The sequence below is a fragment of the Mustela nivalis genome (assembly GCF_964662115.1).
Source record: "Mustela nivalis genome assembly, chromosome: 16".
Classification (NCBI taxonomy): Eukaryota; Metazoa; Chordata; class Mammalia; order Carnivora; family Mustelidae; genus Mustela; species Mustela nivalis.
The window spans coordinates 20,867,702-20,888,182 of record NC_139035.1 but is presented as its reverse complement, the minus strand read 5'-3'; the positions used below and the strand labels follow the sequence as shown (position 1 = coordinate 20,888,182).

The 20,481-nt window shown below is 40.0% G+C and overlaps 1 long non-coding RNA gene across 2 annotated transcripts in view; it reads right to left on the bottom strand.

Annotated features, from left to right (window-relative positions):
- Window positions 1–10,272: 10,272 nt before the first annotated feature.
- LOC309849913 overlaps window positions 10,273–20,481 on the bottom strand; it is a 34,509-nt gene continuing 24,300 nt past the window's right edge. For both annotated transcript variants that reach the window (XR_014303983.1, XR_014303984.1), the window contains one exon: window positions 10,273–10,458. This is a non-coding gene — a long non-coding RNA (uncharacterized lncRNA). The remainder of the gene's footprint in view (window positions 10,459–20,481) is intronic.

Genomic DNA, 20,481 nt, shown 5'->3' with positions numbered 1-20,481 from the left:
CTTTGGTGAGTGCTGTGAAGTGTGTAAACCTGGCGATTCACAGACCTGTACCCCTGGGGATAAAAATATATGTTTATAAAAAATTAAAAATTTAAAAAAAAAGATGTTTCTAAAAAAATTGTTAGTAACATGGGAGAATGTCTATGATATAATGTTAAATTTTTTTAAAGACAGGCAACTGTACATGCACTAAAATTACAATTATGTAAAATATGTGTATTATAAATATATGCAATCAAGGACTAATAGAAAATACACTAAAATATCCATCTCTGTATAGTGAAATAACAAATGGTTGATTTTTTCTTCTTCTTTTGATTTTTACAAAGACAAAATACTACTTTGCTAACCTGATAAAAACACCAGAGGCCAGTTTGTAAAGGGAGAGACACAAACCAAGCTGATAACAGTAGTCATCTCTAGGAAGAGCAATGAGACTGAGGTAAATTCTCTCTCTGTCTCTCTCTTTCCTCAATAAATGAAGAAACTGAAATTTAGAGAAATAACTTGATTTGGAGAAATTTACATGGAAGTAAGATAAAACCCAAGACGTTTGTTGTCTTAAACACTGGAAACACCAAACTCACACCAATATATTAGGCATAGCATGTCTTATTAAAGGGTCCATAGTGGACATGCAGCTCTCTGCTACTACACTTACTGGGCAGACAGTAAGTCACTTAAGGAATGGCCAGGCTCATACCCAGAACAAACCAGGGACTATGACCTCTCTTTACATTAACCCTCGCCTACCTATTGACACGTGCTTTTATTATTATAGGTGAACTGCCTGAGTTATAAGCAAAGACCATCCACTCCAATTTGTGTGCTAGCTCTACTCCTTTTTGACATTGCGCCACAAATCTCATTTCTCACTGCTATATTTTCAATTCTTTTTCTTTTCTACTTGATGATTGTCCATCTTGGGAAAAAATGCTCTTGATCTCACTTTCCTTTCCACCTATCACTTCATTTCTTTTCTCCCTGTTAGAGAAAATCTAAAGAATTACCTAGGTTTGCTGTCGCCTATTTCTCTCTTCCCGTCTTCTTTTAAACCCTTCTATTTTAAACGTTGTACCCGCCATTCCCCAAAGACCTCCATGTCACTAAATTCCAAGTTCTCATCTGACTTGATCTATCAGAAGTATGTGAGAGTGGTGCCTGGGTGGCTCAATCAGTTAAGTGTCTGCCTTCAGCTCGGGTCATGACCCTGGCGTCCTGGGATCAAGCCCCACATCGGGCTCCCTGCTTAGCGGGGAGCCTGCTTCTCCCTCAACCTCTGCTGCTCCTCCTGCTTATGCTCTGTCTCTGTCAAATAAATAAAATCTTAAAAAAAAAAGTATATGAGACAGTTGGTCATCTTCTTCCCATTAATAAATATTAATTTGTTCTCTCCCAAGGCACTTTGGTTTTTCTTCTACCACTCCAGCTGCTCCTTCTCAATATTCTATTCTTTGCTGCTTCCTTCCTTCTCTTTGACCTTCTCTTTTAGCCATAATGCGCAAGGCTCAGGCCTTGGATCTCTCCTCTTCCTTATCTACCACCACTCTCCTAGGGATGTTATCTGGTCTCATATCCTTCATCTGATGACTTCCAAGTGTACATCTCCAGTTCGAATTCTCTCCTAAACTACAGACTTCAGGATCTTACTTAATACCTCTATTTAGATGTTTAATATACATCTCAAACATAACATTTCTTTTTTTTTTTAAGATTTTATCTATTTAGGGGCACCTGGGTGGCTCAGTGGGTTAAGCCTCAGCCTTCGGCTCAAGTCATGATCTCAGGGTCCTGGGATCGAGTCCCGCATCGGGCTCTCTGCTCAACAGGGAGCCTGCTTCCCTCTCTCTCTCTCTGCCTGCCCCTCTGCCTACTTGTGCACTCTCCCTCTCTCTCTCTCTGTGTGTTCAAATAAATACATAAAATCTTTTTTTAAAAAGTTTTTATGTATTTATTTGAATAGAGAGAGAGACAGAGAGAGGGAACACAAGCAGGGGCAGTAGGAGAGGGAGAAGCAAGCTTCTTGTTGAGCAGGAGCCCAGGGAGCCTGAAGTAGGACTCGATCTGAGGACTCTGGGATCATGACCTGAGCCGAAGGCAGACATTTAATGACTGAGCCACCCAGACACCCCCTCAAACGTAACATTTCAGAAATGAGACTCCTGATCTTCTGTTCCACTCATAGTCTTCCCAACCTGAGGAACACCGGGTTTATTCTTGAGTTACTTAGCCCCCAAATAACTTAAAATTCATCCTTAACATCTCATTCTCTCACCAAAAAAATCTTATAGGCCCTACCTTCAAATTCTATCCAGAATCTTACATCTTCTCATTATCTTTATTACTACTACTCTGGTCCAAACTAAAGTCACCTTTGGTTTGGACAAAGCAGTTTTCTGACTGGTCTCCCTGCTTTCACCCATGTACTCAGAACTCAAGTGCATTCTGGAGGGATCGCTCTGGTAGCTGTGTTAAAAAGAGCTATAGAGGAACAAAGATATTATCTTAAATTCTAAAGTTGAGAAAACCAAGGCTTAGACAGGTTGAATTGTTTGTTCAGGATCACATACTAATAAAATGTTAGAGACTGTTCTTTCTTTCTTTTTTTTTTTTTTTAACCTTATACCCTTCACCATTGTGCTATACTTTCTTGATACGTAGGAGGCCTCTGCTTAACTGCTTTACCTGGTGCAGTCCTGGCTTACACATGTTGTCCTGGCATGATTTAACCGTGCCCTCCTTCAGCCCACAAATAAATCCTGTTCTAGGTGATAAACTACATGACATAGATAAATAGATGTAAAAATAAGTATATAGACTATGTCTCTTTATCTACCTATCTTTGTATCTATATAGATAAAGAATATAGACAACATATAGCATATGTATTTTATCCTGTCAGTAAGCAGGAGTGGGATTAGGTGGATACAAATATAGATTATCCTACTTACTTTCATCAACATCAAGTATGATGAGTATCAGATTAATAATAACTCTCAGCTCTCTTCAGCTGCTGAGAATTATTTGACTCTAAGAGATCAATTAGAAATGTCCCAAGGAAAAGATTCAGTGATTCGTGGTCAATGTTTCACTTTAGAATTCGCACATCCTCTTCTCTCACTTACCAGTGCTCATACACGTGAGTCTTCAACTCTGCCATTACCTTAGTCTTAGCCCCCGGTTCCTCTCTGCTATCATCTGATGGATATCTTAAATCAGATTTGCTGCCAACATCTTGACATGCCTGCAATCAAATATTACCTGACCCTCTAACCAGATCTGCCTTCAGACTTCCTCAGTCCTATGAATGAAGTCATCTATTACCCAGACTCAGACTACAAAGTCTTCTCCCATCTCCTCATTGGCTCTGTCCCACCCCGTTCACCTCATCCAGCCACCCAGGTTTATCAGTCATCAGCAGACGTTATATCTATAGCACTGAAGAGCTATAAGAGCCTCTGCCTCTGCCCCTGCTCCCTAAAAAAGCTTTATTTGGAAAATCTTCCTCAAGCACTGCTGTAATTATAGCTTTCTTTTTCAAAGCACACATTTTCCAGAGTCCAGCCCAACTTATAACTCCTTCAAAGAAACTTCCCACCCACAGAAAGGCATTTCTCCCTCCTTCAGATCTCTATCAAACCTCTTATCTGTACCAATTGCTCAACACTCTTACCACCTGGTACTGTTATCTTTTCTCTTTAATTAGAGTATGGCATTCCTGAGGCCCAGGGTCCTATCTCAGTTTTTTTTTTTTTTTTTTTAATCTCCCTCAAGTCTAATACATTGCTTGGTGCTGAATGTTTTCCCTGTTTGGTGGCAGGAAAGTTGAAGGACAGCCAAAGTAGACAAACTCTACACAAGACAACTTCAATTCAAAAACTAGGATTGGAGTAGACCTCTTGCAACATCTTTCCAATGTTCCTTAGAAACATTTCATCAAACTCCTCTGAGAAAAGAAGTTTCTCTTTAATTAATATATCTGAACAAACAGTTTTGAAGATGAAAATATATGCTTCACTTGCCCTAGGCAGCCCTGCTGGACTTTCTGATCGTCTTATGTATATTTTTCATTTATATATATCTTCATTCTGGAAATGCTGTCTGAATTTTGATTTCTCAAAAAACAAATGGGGATAAGTTGATTGAAAGAAAATAAATTTTGTGACATTCAATACACCTTCAGAGTACTGTGTCATTTAACTCCTCTATTTCTCTGAAACAGTCATTTAGAAAGCATTTTGGTAAAGCAGAAAGAGGACTAAATTGGGAAGGATCTGGCCACTTGATATAATGCATCTCACTCTTCTCTAACACTTACCACCATCTATTTTATTCTTCAAATATGTGTGTTTTGCTTCTTCTGTGTCCCCTTTCGACTAAAATGTGTTCTTCATGAGAGCAGAAACATTGTCTGTCTGCTTCTTCAATAGTCCTCGGGTGGTAAAACTTAGGTAAATCATTTAGCTTCCCTGAGTATTAGTTTCCTCATAGGTAAATTTTAAAGACTAAATTAGATAACCTCTAGTTTCTTTTTAATTTAATAATTTTATTATTATACAATATAATGAGAAGCATAAAATACAAGGCATATTGGGGTTTATGATGGCCAAAAACTCTTCAGTTGATTACTGCAGCTCTTCTAGCCAATTGGATATGTGTCATGAAATGTTTGCTTTTCCTGCTTAAAGCACAAAGAAACATAGCAACTAGTCCTATCATATAGATTGGTTATTTCTATTATTGCTTCCAGATTTCTCAAGGCTAAATCAGATTCTCTTAATGCCTGAGACACTTTAAAAGTTGACTCTCTCTTTAAGCCCACTGAGCTCCAACTTAATAGATCAAGTTAACTTCATTAAATGACCTCCAGTGGTTTATAGTTTTGAACTACCTTCTTTTTTTTTTTTTAATCTTTCCCATTATCAGTCATTGTCATCATTTTGCCCATTTGCAAAAGTAAAATGTTAGTGTCTATGTGACTAGGAAAATCAGATAATTAGAAATTCAAGTTTAGAGATAAATTAGTGAATGATTATTTACATTACAAAATACTTCTTAATGCTCATTCTCCCATAACATACTTATTATATAGTTGTCAACTCATGAGCTATCTTAAAATCTTTATGGAAGAATTCCATTCATAAAAAAGAAAGTCAGTTTAAACACAGCAATCAAAAGAAACAAGGAGACCGCTGTAAACCATACTTCTGCTTCAGGTAAGAAGTTGCAAATGTTCTTTCTTCCTCCATGCTGCCTGCAGTGGTGGTAGCCCTCTCCTACTCAGCATCATGGCCACCCTCAGACCTCTAGTGAAGTTCAAGATTGTTAAAGAGGACCAAGAAGTTCATCCAGCACCAGCCCAACCAATATGTCAAAATTAAGTGCAGCTGGTGGAAATCCAGAGGCATTGACAAGAGGGTACACAGAAAATTCAAGGGCCAGATCTTGAGGCCCAACACTGGTTATGGGAGCAACAAGAAAGCAAAGTACATGGTGCCCAGTGGCTTCCGCAAGTTCCTCGTCCACAATGTCAAGAAGCTTGAAGTGCTGCTGATACACAACAAATCTTACTATGCAGAGATTGCTCACAATGGTTCCTCTAAGAACCACATAGCTATATGGAAAGAGCCACTCAGCTGGCCATCAGAGTCACCAGTCCCGATGCCAGGCTGTGCAGGGAAGAAAATGAAGAGATAGCTTATGTGCATATCATATTCGTGATAATAAGACCATAGAACTATGAAAAACCAGAAGTTGCAATGTTGTCCTACACTTATAAAGTGAAAGATATACCATTAGGAAATCAAAAGTATGATTTGTGGGCTCACAGAGAGGGAATAAATGATTAATGGGGGACATGTGGATTCTCAAAGAATACCAAATTAAATTGACTTCATTTTTTGATAGGAGTAGATCAGAAGAATATTATAGGTGTGCAAGGATTTGAATTTTAGTACTTCTAGATAGTTTTATTGAAAGCATGGTGAAATGTGAGCTGATAATCATACAGTTGGGTTGATTTCAGAACTGGCTGAATGGCCTACCAAAGGATGCCAATCAAAGCACGAATATCAATTTAGAGGGGTTTGATACCACAATCTGTCCACATCCTGTATGATGAAGACTTGGAAGATAAACGACATAAATAAATGAGTGGGTGGCAAAAAGCTAGCTGGAGTATGGAATTCATGGGACAACCAAGTAGCAATCCAAAGCGAATTCAATAGAGCTAAATCACGTGATTAATTTTACATGAAAACTATACTGGTAATCAGTTGTCAAAAAAATGCAAAGTAAAACAATAGTTAAAAAAACCAATAGTGAGATAGCACTTTATACCTTTTTAAAATGACTAAAACTTAAAGGACTTACAGTAACTAGTGCTGGAAAAGATATGGAAAGCTGGAATTTTATACATTACTAGTGAGAGCATAAACCAGCACTACCACTTGGGGAAACTGTTTGACAGTATGTACAAAACAGTTATGTACCCTAAGACCCATCAGTTTTACTCCTAGATATGTAATCAACAGATATGAGTACGTATATCTTCCAGAAGACATGTACTGTAATTGTCATGGTAGCTTTATCCAAAAAGCCAAACAGTTGAATAGATAGGTAAATTGTCGTATAATTTATACTATGGAATGTTACATAACAATAAAAAGAATAATCTTTTGCCTTACTCAGCAATATAAATAAATCTCTCAGACACCAGGTGAGAATTGAAATTGCACAATTCCATTTACATGAAGTTCAACCATGCAAGATTAATTCATGGTAAATAGAAGTGAGAATAGTGGTTACATTTGGGGAGCTGCTGGCTGTGAGAGGACGTGAGAGAACCTCCCGGAATTCTGGAAAAATTCCATGTGTTGACCTGGGTGGCAGTTAGATTGACATTTATATCTACAGAAATTCAGATTAGTGCCTTTTACTGCATCTAAATTATTCCTCCCTGAAAAGATTGTGTATAAGAGCCTGGTGGTAGGTATTAAGGAGGGCATGTATTGCATGGAGCACTGGGTATGGTGCATAAACAATGAACTATGGATCACAAAATAAATAAATAAACAAAACAAACAAATAAATAAATATATGTTATAGGTCCCCCCCCCCCAAAAAAAAGAACAGGAAATAGCACTTAGATTCAAATAAGCAACTCTACAGGATAGAGAAGAGGCCAGGCCATGCAAATGAAAATACTAGCGGGTTTTAGTGTATACACACACAATCTAGATACATGGCATGGATAAAAGCTAATGAGGTCTTAATATTCCTGAAATCGTGGTGTCAAGAACCAGGCCTTCTCTTCAACGTTTAGACTACACTCTGGGCATTGCGGTCATTTTCTTCTGAATTCTTTAAGGAGTACATCAACCAATTGGTATGCGTCCAGAAGAAAATAACCATATGTTGAACATATGTTGAACATCTGAGGAAAGTCTAAAAGAGCTAAGGCTTTTTAGTCTGGGGAGAAAAAAAGAAAAGACTTACAGGAAAGCTAGGTTTATTCTACATGTCCTCAGAAGGCTGAAATGAAATTAATAGGCAGAAGTTGCAAGTAGGTTGATTTTGTTCTAACATAAAAAAGAGCTTTCTAAATAGCAGAATTGCTGACAAATTGCCCCAAGAGGTAATAAGCTCATCAGGCAATGACCAGACATCGGCCCGTACACTAGTGGAAGGGCCTGTCGCAGCCAGTGAGTTCAAGATGTCCTCTACGTTCACTCTGTATTCTAGTATCTTTCAAATCAACATTAGTGTCTATCTTGGGAAAATTTGGTAGGACTAAAGAAAATCCACAAGCTGCTTATTTTGCACAGAAAGTCACTAACTGGGGTGCCTGGGTGCTCAGTCAGTTAGGCGTCTGCCTTCAGCTCAGGTCATGATCCCAGGATCCTGGGATGGAGCCCAACATTGGGCTCCCTGCTTGGCAGGGATCCTGCTTCTCCCTCTCCTCCCTCTGCCTGCAGCTCCCCCTGCTTGTGTGCTCTCGCTCTCTCACTCTCTTTCTCTGTCAAAAATAAATAAATAAATAAAATACTAAAAAAAGAAAGAAGGAAGGAAGGAAAGAAGGAAGGAAGGAAGTAGCCAAATGCATCTTTTCACCTCAACAAGAGAGGTTTCTCTTATCCGCAGTGTCAGTCACATTCAAAGGCTTCATTACTTAGAAAAACTCTCCTGAGTGGATAAAACACATTTCTGAGGATGGTAAAACAGAAGGGGAATCTCTTGGCGACGGCTTTCCTGATTACCCATAATTTGAATTGTAACCATCTTTATATAAATTGCTTTCTATTTTTAGATTATTTCCTCAAGCTATATCCCACAATGTGAGTGATAACTGAGGAAAAGGGCACAAAATCAGTTTTATGGCTCTCACTGTAATTGGACAAAATGCGCTCCAGAACTACTGGAGCAATTGAAAAGTCACTAGCAACATAGGAATGTATCTATTCTCCCACACTGCCATTACCATTGGATGTTGCCATCATAACTCTTTTTTAAAAAATTTAATAAGTAATAGTAGAGCTTAGAGGTGTTTTCTTTAATATTTCTTTAATTTTAGGTTAGGCCAGACACTGAAAAGAATTCAAAGACTTTTTGAAGAGAGAAAGGGGGGGGGGAAGGCCCTAAGCGATCCCACAGCCATCCCACACTGTTTGGTTTGTCAGGCTGCAGTTCAGTCTGTGTTCACTGCTCTGACAAGAACCTCCTCTGTTCTCACAAAGCCAAGTGGTTCCACGGGACAGCAAACATGCAACCGGCGCCATTTCCCTGGGCGCTAATTGCACATTACACTGGGGTGGTGCCGCTTTCTCATTAACCTGCTATACTTCATTTCAGGAAGAGTTTGTCTCTCTGTGCTTCTCGTAACGGTAAATTTTATACACAGACCCACAGCAGTCAGGAGCCCCACGAAGAGTTTGTAGAAACTTAGACGTGCCAGTGGATGCCACTGAGAAGACTGCTATAAACCAAACAGGTCATTTCTGTATGGTGAGATTTGGGAGTCACTTTTTCTTTTTTTCTTAGTTATTCTGTATTTTAAAATTTTTCCACAATGCACGTGGAGTGCTTGTATAAATTTTCAAAAAAATCATCCTGATGGAAACAGTGACAAGTAGGAGGCGTATGAATAGAAGGAAAAAAATTATCTCTAAACTGTATTCCCTTTGTTCTTATTTTTTTTTAAAAAGAAAAGACTCCCATAATAAGTTCCACTGATACATAACTTGTTAAAAGCCACAGATCAAGATGAAGCAAAGAGTGCAGACATGGAATCCAGCAAAGACTCAAAGATCACTGTAGAGGCACCTGCGTTTCTAAGTCAGGAGTCAGAAAAGAAAAGGAGGGATGTCCGAACGGGCCCACTTCAAAGCCAGTCACACTGCGTTCTCTGCAAACGCTTTTCCGTTTGAGTCCCAAAAGGTTCTGAATGCCTAATTCATTGTGCATTACCAGGAAACACTAATAGGTAATCCAACAAAAGGAAGGTAGAGAATCTACAGGCACTTTGGCCTCGTTATAGGCTACTTAATGACCCTTCTGTGTTTATATTTTCATATATGATTAGGCCTCAAGGGAATTTACAACTGGAGTGGGGGGGGGGAGATCCAAGAAGGGTCAGTGGGGTGTCCTCCCTAAGTTCTAAAAACTCAATATACTTCCCAAAGCTTGACTCAAGCCAGACTGAAGGCAAATACTGTTTCTTCCCCTACCCAGCCTATTAAGCCTGCACTTGTGAAACACGTAGCTTACAGACACTTCCCTACTCACTACCTTAAATCTTCCGGGCACCTGCAACCAAGCCAGAACCCCACCCGAGGCAACTCCAATGAACCTTTGTTTTATACTAACAGAAATACCCATCTTTACTAATGTACACAGGGATATAATTATTAGGATTTACCTCTTATAAAATTAGGACTAAAACTACTTTCAACTGTAATTACTTAAATAAAAAGATCTGACATCTCAATTTAAAGTTCAAAATATACATTCAAATCTTTTCTGAACGCTTTTTATAAAAATCATTTAACCTTATATACATATATACAGAGAGATGGAGAGAGAGAGAGCACACAATATTTCTTTAACAAAAACAGTAGAGCTTTAAAGAGAGGTACTAATACATTCGGGGGTTAGATACTTAGAAAACATATGCAGAGTGTAAAAATTTTGAAATAAAACCAATACCTTTTAGAAAAGCCTTGAAAAAGAAATCTGATTCATAGAAATCCACAGATATGACCTTTGCAAAATGACTGAGTTGCATTCTCAAAATTTATTAAAGTTGTATAATGTACAGGGGTGCCTGAGTGGCTCAGTGGGTTAAAGCCTCTGCCTTCAGCTCAGGTCATGATCCCAGAGTCCTGGATCGAGCCCTACATCAGGCTCTCTGCTCCGTGGGGAGCCTGTTTCCTCCTCTCTCTCTCTGCCTGTTTGTGATCTCTGTCAAATAAATTTAAAAAAAAAAGAATAAGAAAAAAGTTGTATAATGTACAGCATAGGGGCTCTGGGATTTTACATGAAAGCAAGTTGGCTTCACCTGTTTCAGGTCCCAGGGCTCAAGATAGAAAAGATGACAGGAGGGGCCAGACTAAGCTGTGTCTGGAAGGGCAGGTCGTGAAGTCCTGGAAAGAGAGATGAGGTTCGGGGCACCCGGGTGGCTCAGGTTAAAACCTCTGCCTTTGGCTCAGGTCATGATTCCGGGGTCCTGGGATCGAGCCCCGCATCGGGCTCTCTGCTCAGCGGGGAGCCTGCTTCCTCCTCTCTCTCTGCCTGCCTCTCTGCCTACTTGTGATCTCTCTCCGTCAAATAACTAAATAAAATCTTTTAAAAAAGAGAGAGAGAGAGATGAGGCTCAACAAAAAAAAGATAGAGGAGAAAGCGGAGGCTTTGCAGACAGACACAGAGGTCTCAACCAAGCAGAGCAGGCCAGGGAGCTGAAGAGTTATGGGGCAGGGGGTGTGGGGGTGAGCCCAGCAAGGTCCAAGGGCAAAAGTCAGAGACTGCTAACCACCTGGGGGGTTGTGCAGCTTGAAAAGAAACCACCCCAGCCTGTGGCTGAAGAGATAAGCCTGAGCCCACACAAGTGGACTTTACCTTTCCAGAAATCTCAAAGGCAGAGAGAGAGAGAGAGAAACAGATCAACTGAACCAGTCCAGCCCAGCTCTGGAAGGTTTGGGAGTCAGGACTGAACAGAAAGGAAGAGTTCATTTACCAAGCGTTGTGCGGAGCGGTTTCTAGAACATGCCCTGACATCCTGCAGCTAAGGCAGAGGTACAAAATGAGCCACTACTTCATCGTTAACTGACTCCAACCAGAGGAGAAGAAGGATTGCATACAGCCCGTGCCCTGAAATTTCCTCTTAGTAATTACAAAAGGTTTGCACTAAAATTACCTGCCAGAGATGAACTTTCTGTCTCCCCTGTGCACGATAAACTGTGAGAGGGCGCAGTGCACCTGGGCCTCACAGCGGCCTCGCTACAGGGAGAACGGAGGCTGGTCCACTGGGGTGAAGGGCAGGTGGCCCAGAGGCGGAAGTCTGTCAGGACAGGGAGTGAAAGAAGTGGACTTCCATTCTCAGATGGTCCTTCTGGAGGCAAATCCCCTCTGACTCCTCCATGGGGGGGGGGGGGTGGCCGAGGAGAAGCAGGACTGAACAGTCCCTCCAGGGAGCTTCTGTTTGGGGCCTGCTCTGGCCAGTCTTCTCAGCACACCTGATGTGGGCCAGCCCCCCAGCATGGCAAGCCCTTCATTTATCATCCCATTTTCAAGTTTTTCAAACCCATTCCTAAGCATGGCTTCTCTTCAAACAAAACTTCAAAGACGTCTTTTGCATGCTCGACTTCCTTTGACGTCGGCTGCGTTGGCAAGCCGGTAGAATGTGGGCAGGGGGAACCTCCCGCGACTGTGCTACCCTGTCCTGCTTCTCCTTTCTTGCCTCTGTGCGTTGTTTCCGCTTCTTTTGCTGTCACTTGGGAATCAGACCTTTGACCAGCTACAAGACCAGAATTAGAAGGGGAACTTGACTCTCCCTCTAGATGCAATACAGCTGGATCTCAAGGCAGCCAGAGCAAACTTCTAAAAACACAAATCAGATCTTCTGAACACTCCTCTATGTAAAAACACTCCCCCATCTTCTTATTACTCCTAGAATAAAAAGCAAAGTCCTTCTGATGACCTCCAAACCCTGAACAATCTGGTCCTTTATAGCTTCCAAACTCCTCTACCACCTCCCCTTTCTCTCTCTCCCCTCCCATCCACAAAAGGCCTGAAAGAACTGCTGCCTTCTCTCTCTCTCACAACTGACACCGCTGGTCCAGTGTTCCAGGTGAAAGGGTCATAAACACAAACTCTGGGAGCTTAGGAATCAAGCTTTGTCATGTGATCTCCGCATGGACACAGCAAGCTCTTAGTGACTTAACGATGATGTTGAAGCTTCAACACTAGTGGTGGTTGGCCAGGAGCCTAGTGATCTAGGAATCCCCTGCCTGCTCCTTGTGATGGGCGGAGGAGAGCCCCCAGCTGAAAGACAAATACCAGCTTTCATCACCACCACCTCTGTAAGATTTGCCGAGAGTAGCAGACACTTCACTTGGGTCTGGTATTGTAAGAGCAAGGGAGGTACCAGTCGGAGCAGGCTTCCCACAGTGCAAGGAAGATTTCTGTCCAGGCTTAGAAGCATATCTTGGCTCTTAGAGAGATTAGCCCATTTTCCTGGGCCTCTCTTCAGTCTCCAGGTCATTTCCTCTGAAACCACCAGTTTGTAGAAGCATTAGTAACATGAGAGCTATCATTTCACCTTCACCTCAAACCTGGCTCACTCACCATCCACCATGCCACAGGCAGCTAATCACCTATCACTTTTGACTTTCTAACTTTGATTTCCCTTCTTATTTCTGCTTCCCACTCCATGCCCCCTCTCCCAGCTTCTAACCCTTTGATTTTATCTTCCATTCCTTTTCCTTTCGACCCCAAGATGTCATCATTTCGATCTCCGCATCATGACCTTTGGCCTTCTCTAGAACACAATTTTATGTTCACCGTCTCTTCGCCCTCCTGAGCTCATTAACCAATGTACCTGATTCCCTCTTGCCCATTGTGGTCTCCAGCCCACCTAACAAGTGGCCCCTGAAAAGAAGTTCAGATTCTAGGACTTGAACAGAAGCCACAGCTCCGTCGACTCGGAAGGCTGAACCTCTAGTCTCTCCACTCTCCCGTTTGCCTCTCCCCCATCTCTGCTTTTTGCACCTGAAAGTCAACATTTTAAAATCAAACATTATCCTTCCTCTAGAACTAGATTTCTCCTGTCTGGATGACTTCTCTTTTCCTGTTCTTAGTACCATCATTTTCTCCCTCATTCACAAATTTCCACATATTGGTTTCCTTTTCACTCCTTTCTCAACTCAAAGACATCACACAGTTCCCTTTGCCTAGAATTCTGTTACCTTCTTTTCTTCTGGTCACCTCCCGCTCATCCCTCAGGTCTCAGCTCCCCAGTGCTGAGCAAGCAGAGTTTCCTCCCTCGCTAAGGCACTTATTACCATTATGATCTGAATGTTTTTATTTTTCAGTCAAACCTGCATTGCCCTGTCCAGTATCCACTGGCAAATGAGGCTGTTGAGCACTTAACATGTGGCTCATCCAAAGTGAGATGTGCTACAAGTGTAAAATACCAAATTTTGAAGATTGAATGCAGTAAAAAGAATGTAAAATATCTCACTATTTTTATATTGATTATACATTTACATTTTAAGTATATCTATTAATTATATTTTAAAAATTGATTTTATCTGCTTCTTTTTGCTTTTTTGTTTTTACATAGCTACCAGAAAATTTTAAGCTACATGTGTGTACATTATACTTCTATTGGGCACCAGTGCTGTAGACCTTAAGCTCCATGATGTCAAGACCATCTTGTTTATGAGTGTTTTCCCAGCTATATTAGCACAGTGCCTGGTACACAGTAACTGGCTTAGTGAATATAGTTTGAAAAAATAAATTTTTCTAGACAATTGGGATTTAAGCTAAGGATTTTTCTTTGCAGAAAAAGAGGCACCAAAGATAAAGAACTTGGTAAGGGAGTTCAGCAGCTCACCTCTCCAGTCCCCCATGCTCTCTACCCGCCATGAGCACCAGAGCTTCTCACAATTTTATATTTCGTTATGATAAAGGGTCTAATTTTTTAAATGTATTTATTCGAGAGAGAGAGAATGAGGGAGACAGAGGATGAGAGGGGTGAGGGTCAGAAGGAGAAGCAGACTCTCCAGGGAACAGGGAACCCAGTGCAAGACTCGATCCGGGACTCCAGGATCATGACCTGAGCCGAAGGCAGTCACGTAACCAACTGAGCCACCCAGGCTCCCGAGATAGGGTCTAAACAACCTGATTAGACAGTTCATCCCTAGTGCAAACTGATAGCTTATCAATCTATAACTGGTGAACAAGTAGATATAGTTTTCAAATTATAAACAGGCTGCCAAAACAGAAAATAATAAAGAAAAAACATCTATATGGCAATAAAGGATTAAAGGGCTATTCATTTGGTCTAAGCCACTTTCACAAATATGATCTCAGGGGTAATCTTTTTCACTTATCTCAATCCTTAATATCAGAAAATTCTTCTTGACTCAACCTGAATTCATGACATGGCCAAATGTTTAACACAAATGTGGGGAAGATCAGAGTGTCTGAGAAGTCTAGTAATGTTGTTAAAGACTGTTTTACTTCCATGCTGCTCCCTCACATTCACAGGCATGACGGTCACTGTGAAGTGACTCAGCGATTCCAAGTATCTGTATTACATTACACCCAGCTCCCCACGGTTGGCGTTAACAGAACATTGCTCCAGGAAGGAAGAAGCCAAGCTGTCCTGTGATCCCTGGAGACGAATCCAGCAAGAGAAGTGCTGGTTAGTCACGGATGAGAGCACAGGGATTAGACACTGTTCAGCCAGATGTCTCAGGTGACCACTAGAAGAAAGCAGCTGAGTGCTGGGAATGCCAAGAAGGCAACCCAACACCAAAACTCTTAACGTGAACATCCATTTTTATCTGAGGCATCAAGCACTCACAACTTGGCGGTGTCACTGCCTTCTCCAATGAAAACAGGAATGAAAATGATCAGTTTAATGAAGTTTACACACACCCAGGAAGCTACCACTCTCTCCATCTTTCCTCATGTTTCAAAATCCACAGAGCTGACACACAACCAGATGGCATATCCTCAGAAGTAGCAGAGTCAGCCTTAAGCATTCTTAAGAACATGGAAATAATATCGGGCTGGAACTAAGAAGCTGGGATTTCTTTTTTTTTTTCTTTTTAATTATCACTTTTTTTTGGTCATTTTTTTAATTTTTAATTTTTTATAAACATATATTTTTATCCCCAGGGGTACAGGTCTGTGAATCACCAGGTTTACACACTTCACAGCACTCACCAAAGCACATACCCTCCCCAATGTCCACAATCCCACCCCCTTCTCCCAAACCCCCTCCCCCCAGCAACCCTCAGTTTGTTTTGTGAGATTAAGAGTCACTTATGGTTTGTCTCCCTCCCAATCCCATCTTCTTTCATTTATTCTTCTCCTACCCACTTAAGCCCCCATGTTGCATCACCACTTCCTCATATCAGGGAGATCATATGATAGTTGTCTTTCTCTGCTTGACTTATTTCACTAAGCATGATACGCTCTAGTTCCATCCATGTTGTCGCAAATGGCAAGATTTCATTTCTTTTGATGGCTGCATAGTATTCCATTGTGTGTATATATCACATCTTCTTGATCCATTCATCTGTTGATGGACATCTAGGTTCATTCCATAGTTTGGCTATTGTGGACATTGCTGCTATAAACATTCGGGTGCACGTGCCCCTTTGGATCACTACGTTTGTATCTTTAGGGTAAATACCCAATAGTGCAATTGCTGGGTCATAGGGCAGTTCTATTTTCAACACTTTGAGGAACCTCCATGCTGTTTTCCAGAGTGGCTGCACCAGCTTGCATTCCCACCAACAGTGTAGGAGGTTTCCCCTTTCTCCGCATCCTCTCCAGCATCTGTCATTTCCTGACTTGTTGATTTTAGCCATCCTGACTGGTGTGAGGTGATATCTCATTGTGGTTTTGATTTGTATTTCCCTGATGCCGAGTGATATGGAGCACTTTTGCATGTGTCTGTTGGCCATCTGGATGTCTTCTTTGCAGAAATGTCTGTTCATGTCCTCTGCCCATTTCTTGATTGGATTATTTGTTCTTTGGGTGTTGAGTTTGCTAAGCTGGGATTTCTATCTCTGCTATCATGTATTAATTTCAGAATCACTAAGATGACATGTGTCAGGTCATTGTCCAAAGTTGGAACCAAGGCTATATTTGAGACCCTACTCACAGCAAATGATTTAAACAGCAACAATCATATGACCCAGGGCACCCAGCTTCCCTGTGTCCAAGGATCTTTCTACCTGAAGGGAGTCTTGAAAAGCCACAAAACCTAACTGGACACTTGAGCCTCCATGAGACCTTGCCAACCTACATCCACTTCTCCTCATATCCCCAATAAAGACAGATACACTTTTTTCATTTATTTTTATTTTTTCTTTAGATAGAGATGAGTGGAGGGGAAGAGTAGAGGGAGAGAGAGAGAATCTCAAGCAGGGTCTGTGCCCAGCATGGACCCAGGGCTTGATTTCATGACTCTGAGATCATGACCTGAGCCAAAATCAAGAGTCAGACACATAACCGACTGAGCCTACTGCTTGAGTGCCCCCCAAACAGATATATTTTAAAAGTAAAAATAGAAGAATAAAAAAACTCAAATAATTAAAAAAAAAAAAAGGATGGAGACACGTAAAAATGACCCAGTGGTACTAAGCTAGAACAGCTTGAGCAACAAAACAATAGTAATAGTATTGAATTATGGCCCAGAAAAACAAAGTAAATATCCTTGAGTCCATACTCAAATGAATGAATGAATGAATTCAGCCAAAGAGAAAGATTTTTCTTACAAAAGAGTTCCATTTAATGAAAGTAGAACAAACAAGGGAAGTAAAAAAAAATTCACCATTAGAACACCACTGTAATAATTATTAGAGGCAAGATCCACAGATAGATCATAAAATTAGTGGGCAGAAGTTTGAGGAAAAACAGGGTATTTCCAACATCTCAAAATGTCCTCCCCTGCCAAGATATTTATTAATTACAAAGAAGAAAATAGCAACTTTGCAGAAGAGACATGCAGCAGATACCACTTTAACCAAATGATCACGGTTAACATCACCAGTAATAAGCAGTAATAAGACATACTGACATCATGAATCCCATGATATGCCACAGAGAAGGGCAAGGACATTAAGTCTATTGTATTCTTGCCAAAAACACATAACCTCAATCTGCTGAAAGAAAAGTCAGTCAAATCAGAGAAACATTCTTCAAAATAATTGACCAGTTGTCTTCAAAAGTATCAACATCATGAAAGAGAAGGAAAGACTGAGGAACAATGTTAACAGCTAAGAAGATGTGAGTACTCAAAGAGAGGACTTAGGAGACATGACAGCTAAATGAGATGAGATGTGGGACCCTAAACTCAATTCTGAAATAGAAACAGAACATTACCAGAAAATGGTGAAATGCAAATAGAGTCAAAAGTTTAGTTAATATCATTTCACCAATGTCAATGTTTTAGTTTTGATAATTGTGCTATGGTTGGGCAGGATGCTAATATTTGGAGAAGCGGGGTGAAGAGTGTACAGGAACTTTCTATGCTGTATTTGCAACTTTCATGTAAATCAAAAAGCATTTCAAAATACAAAGTACAAAAATTGGAAATTCAAAGACTGGAGAAAGGCTCAATACTAAACCCTAAGGTGATAGAGAAGATATTAAAAAGGTAAAAGATCAACATATTTAACTAAAGAAAATTTCAAAACTATGATGGTACAAACCTTAGAGATGAAAAAGCAAATGTCTGACAGAAAAATATGAGCAAATACAAAAGCCTACAGCTGTTTAATATCTTCATATATAGAGAGAAACTTCTATATAAGTTGATACAGATTGTTAAAATATTATAAGACCAGTCATTAAATTTAAAAAAAAAAATGAATGCTGACACTCCACAAAACAAAATTTTAGAAGGAACAAAAATATGGAACTCATACTCATTAAGGAAAATAAATTAAATTAAACTTAAACAATAAGATAATATTATTTTGGCAGGAATAGAAACATCAAATAATGATGAGCTACTCATAAACTTCACTGTCAACACTGCCTGTTTGACCAAGTTTTTGATTTGCATAGACCTTTTTTTTTAAAAAGATTTTTTTTTTTTTAAAGTAATCTCTCCACCCAATATGGGGCTCAAACTCACAACCTTGAAATCAAGAGTTGCCTGCTCCACCAACTGAGCCAGCCAGACACCCCTGATTTGTATAAGTCTTTTAATTGCCTTCCTGGACATCCCAAGTTCCATCCCAGCCTGACAGAACATACTCCTGGCTCAAACAGTAGTACCTCTGGACAGTTTTTTAAAGCTTTAAAAATATGGTCCCATAAAACAAACAAAAATATAGCTTCTGTCAAGCCATTTCATTTTTTACTTTCAAATTCAAACATTTTCCAAGTGCTTACTATTTACCAGCATTTTTCTTGATGCCAGGGTTAAATGAAAACAAAATTTTTTTAAAAGTCTCTATTTTACTAGAACTCAACCACAAAAGGAAGTTTGGAAAGAACCCAAATACATGGAGACTAAACAGTATCCTTCTAAAGAATGAATGGGTCAACCGGGAAATTAAAGAAGAATTGAAAAAAATCATGGAAACAAATGATAATGAAAATACAACGGTTCAAAATCTGTGGGACACAATAAAGGCAGTCCTGAGAGGAAAATATATAGCGGTACAAGCCTTTCTCAAGAAACAAGAAAGGTCTCAGGTACACAACCTAACCCTACACCTAAAGGAGCTGGAGAAAGAACAAGAAAGAAACCCTAAGCCCAGCAGGAGAAGAGAAATCATAAAGATCAGAGCAGAAATCAATGAAATAGAAACCAAAAAAACAATAGAACAAATCAACGAAAGTAGGAGCTGGTTCTTTGAAAGAATTAATAAAATTGATAAACCCCTGGCCCGACTAATCAAAAAGAAAAGAGAAAGGACCCAAATAAATAAAATCATGAATGAAAGAGGAGAGATCACAACTAACACCAAAGAAATACAAACTATTATAAGAACATACTATGAGCAACTCTACGGCAATAAATTTGACAATCTGGAAGAAATGGATGCATTCCTAGAATCATATAAACTACCACAACTGAACCAGGAAGAAATAGAAAGCCTGAACAGACCCATAACCAGTAAGGAGATTGAAACAGTCATTAAAAATCTCCAAACAAACAAAAGCCCAGGGCCAGATGGCTTCCTGGGGGAATTCTACCAAACATTTAAAGAAGAACTAATTCCTATTCTCCTGAAACTGTTCCAAAAAATAGAAATGGAAGGAAAACTTCCAAACTCATTTTATGAGGCCAGCATCACCTTGATCCCAAAACCAGACAAGGATCCCACCAAAAAAGAGAGCTATAGACCGATATCCTTGATGAACACAGATGCGAAAATACTCAACAAAATACTAGCCAATAGGATTCAACAGTACATTAAAAAGATTATTCACCACGACCAAGTGGGATTTATTCCAGGGCTGCAAGGTTGGTTCAACATCCGCAAATCAGTCAATGTGATAGAACACATCAATAAAAGAAAGAACAAGAACCATATGATACTCTCAATAGATGCTGAAAAAGCATTTGACAAAGTACAGCATCCCTTCCTGATCAAAACTCTTCAAAGTGTAGGGATAGAGGGCACATACCTCAATATCATCAAAGCCATCTATGAAAAACCCACCGCAAATATCATTCTCAATGGAGAAAAACTGAAAGCTTTTCCGCGAAGGTCAGGACCACGGCAGGGATGTCCATTATCACCACTGCTATTCAACATAGTACTAGAAGTCCTAGCCTCAGCAATCAGACAACAAAAGGAAATTAAAGGCATCCAAATTGGCAAAGAAGAAGTCAAATTATCACTCTTCGCAGATGATATGATACTATATGTGGAAAACCCAAAAGACTCCACTCCAAAACTGCTAGAACTTATACAGGAATTCAGTAAAGTGTCAGGATATAAAATCAATGCACAGAAATCAGTTGCATTTCTCTACACCAACAGCAAGACAGAAGAAAGAGATATTAAGGAGTCAATCCCATTTACAATTGCATCCAAAACCATAAGATACCTAGGAATAAACCTAACCAAAGAGACACAGAATCTATACTCAGAAAACTATAAAGTACTCATGAAAGAAATTGAGGAAGACACAAAGAAATGAAAAAATGTTCCATGCTCCTGGATTGGAAGAATAAATATTGTGAAAATGTCTATGCTACCTAAAGCAATCTACACATTTAAT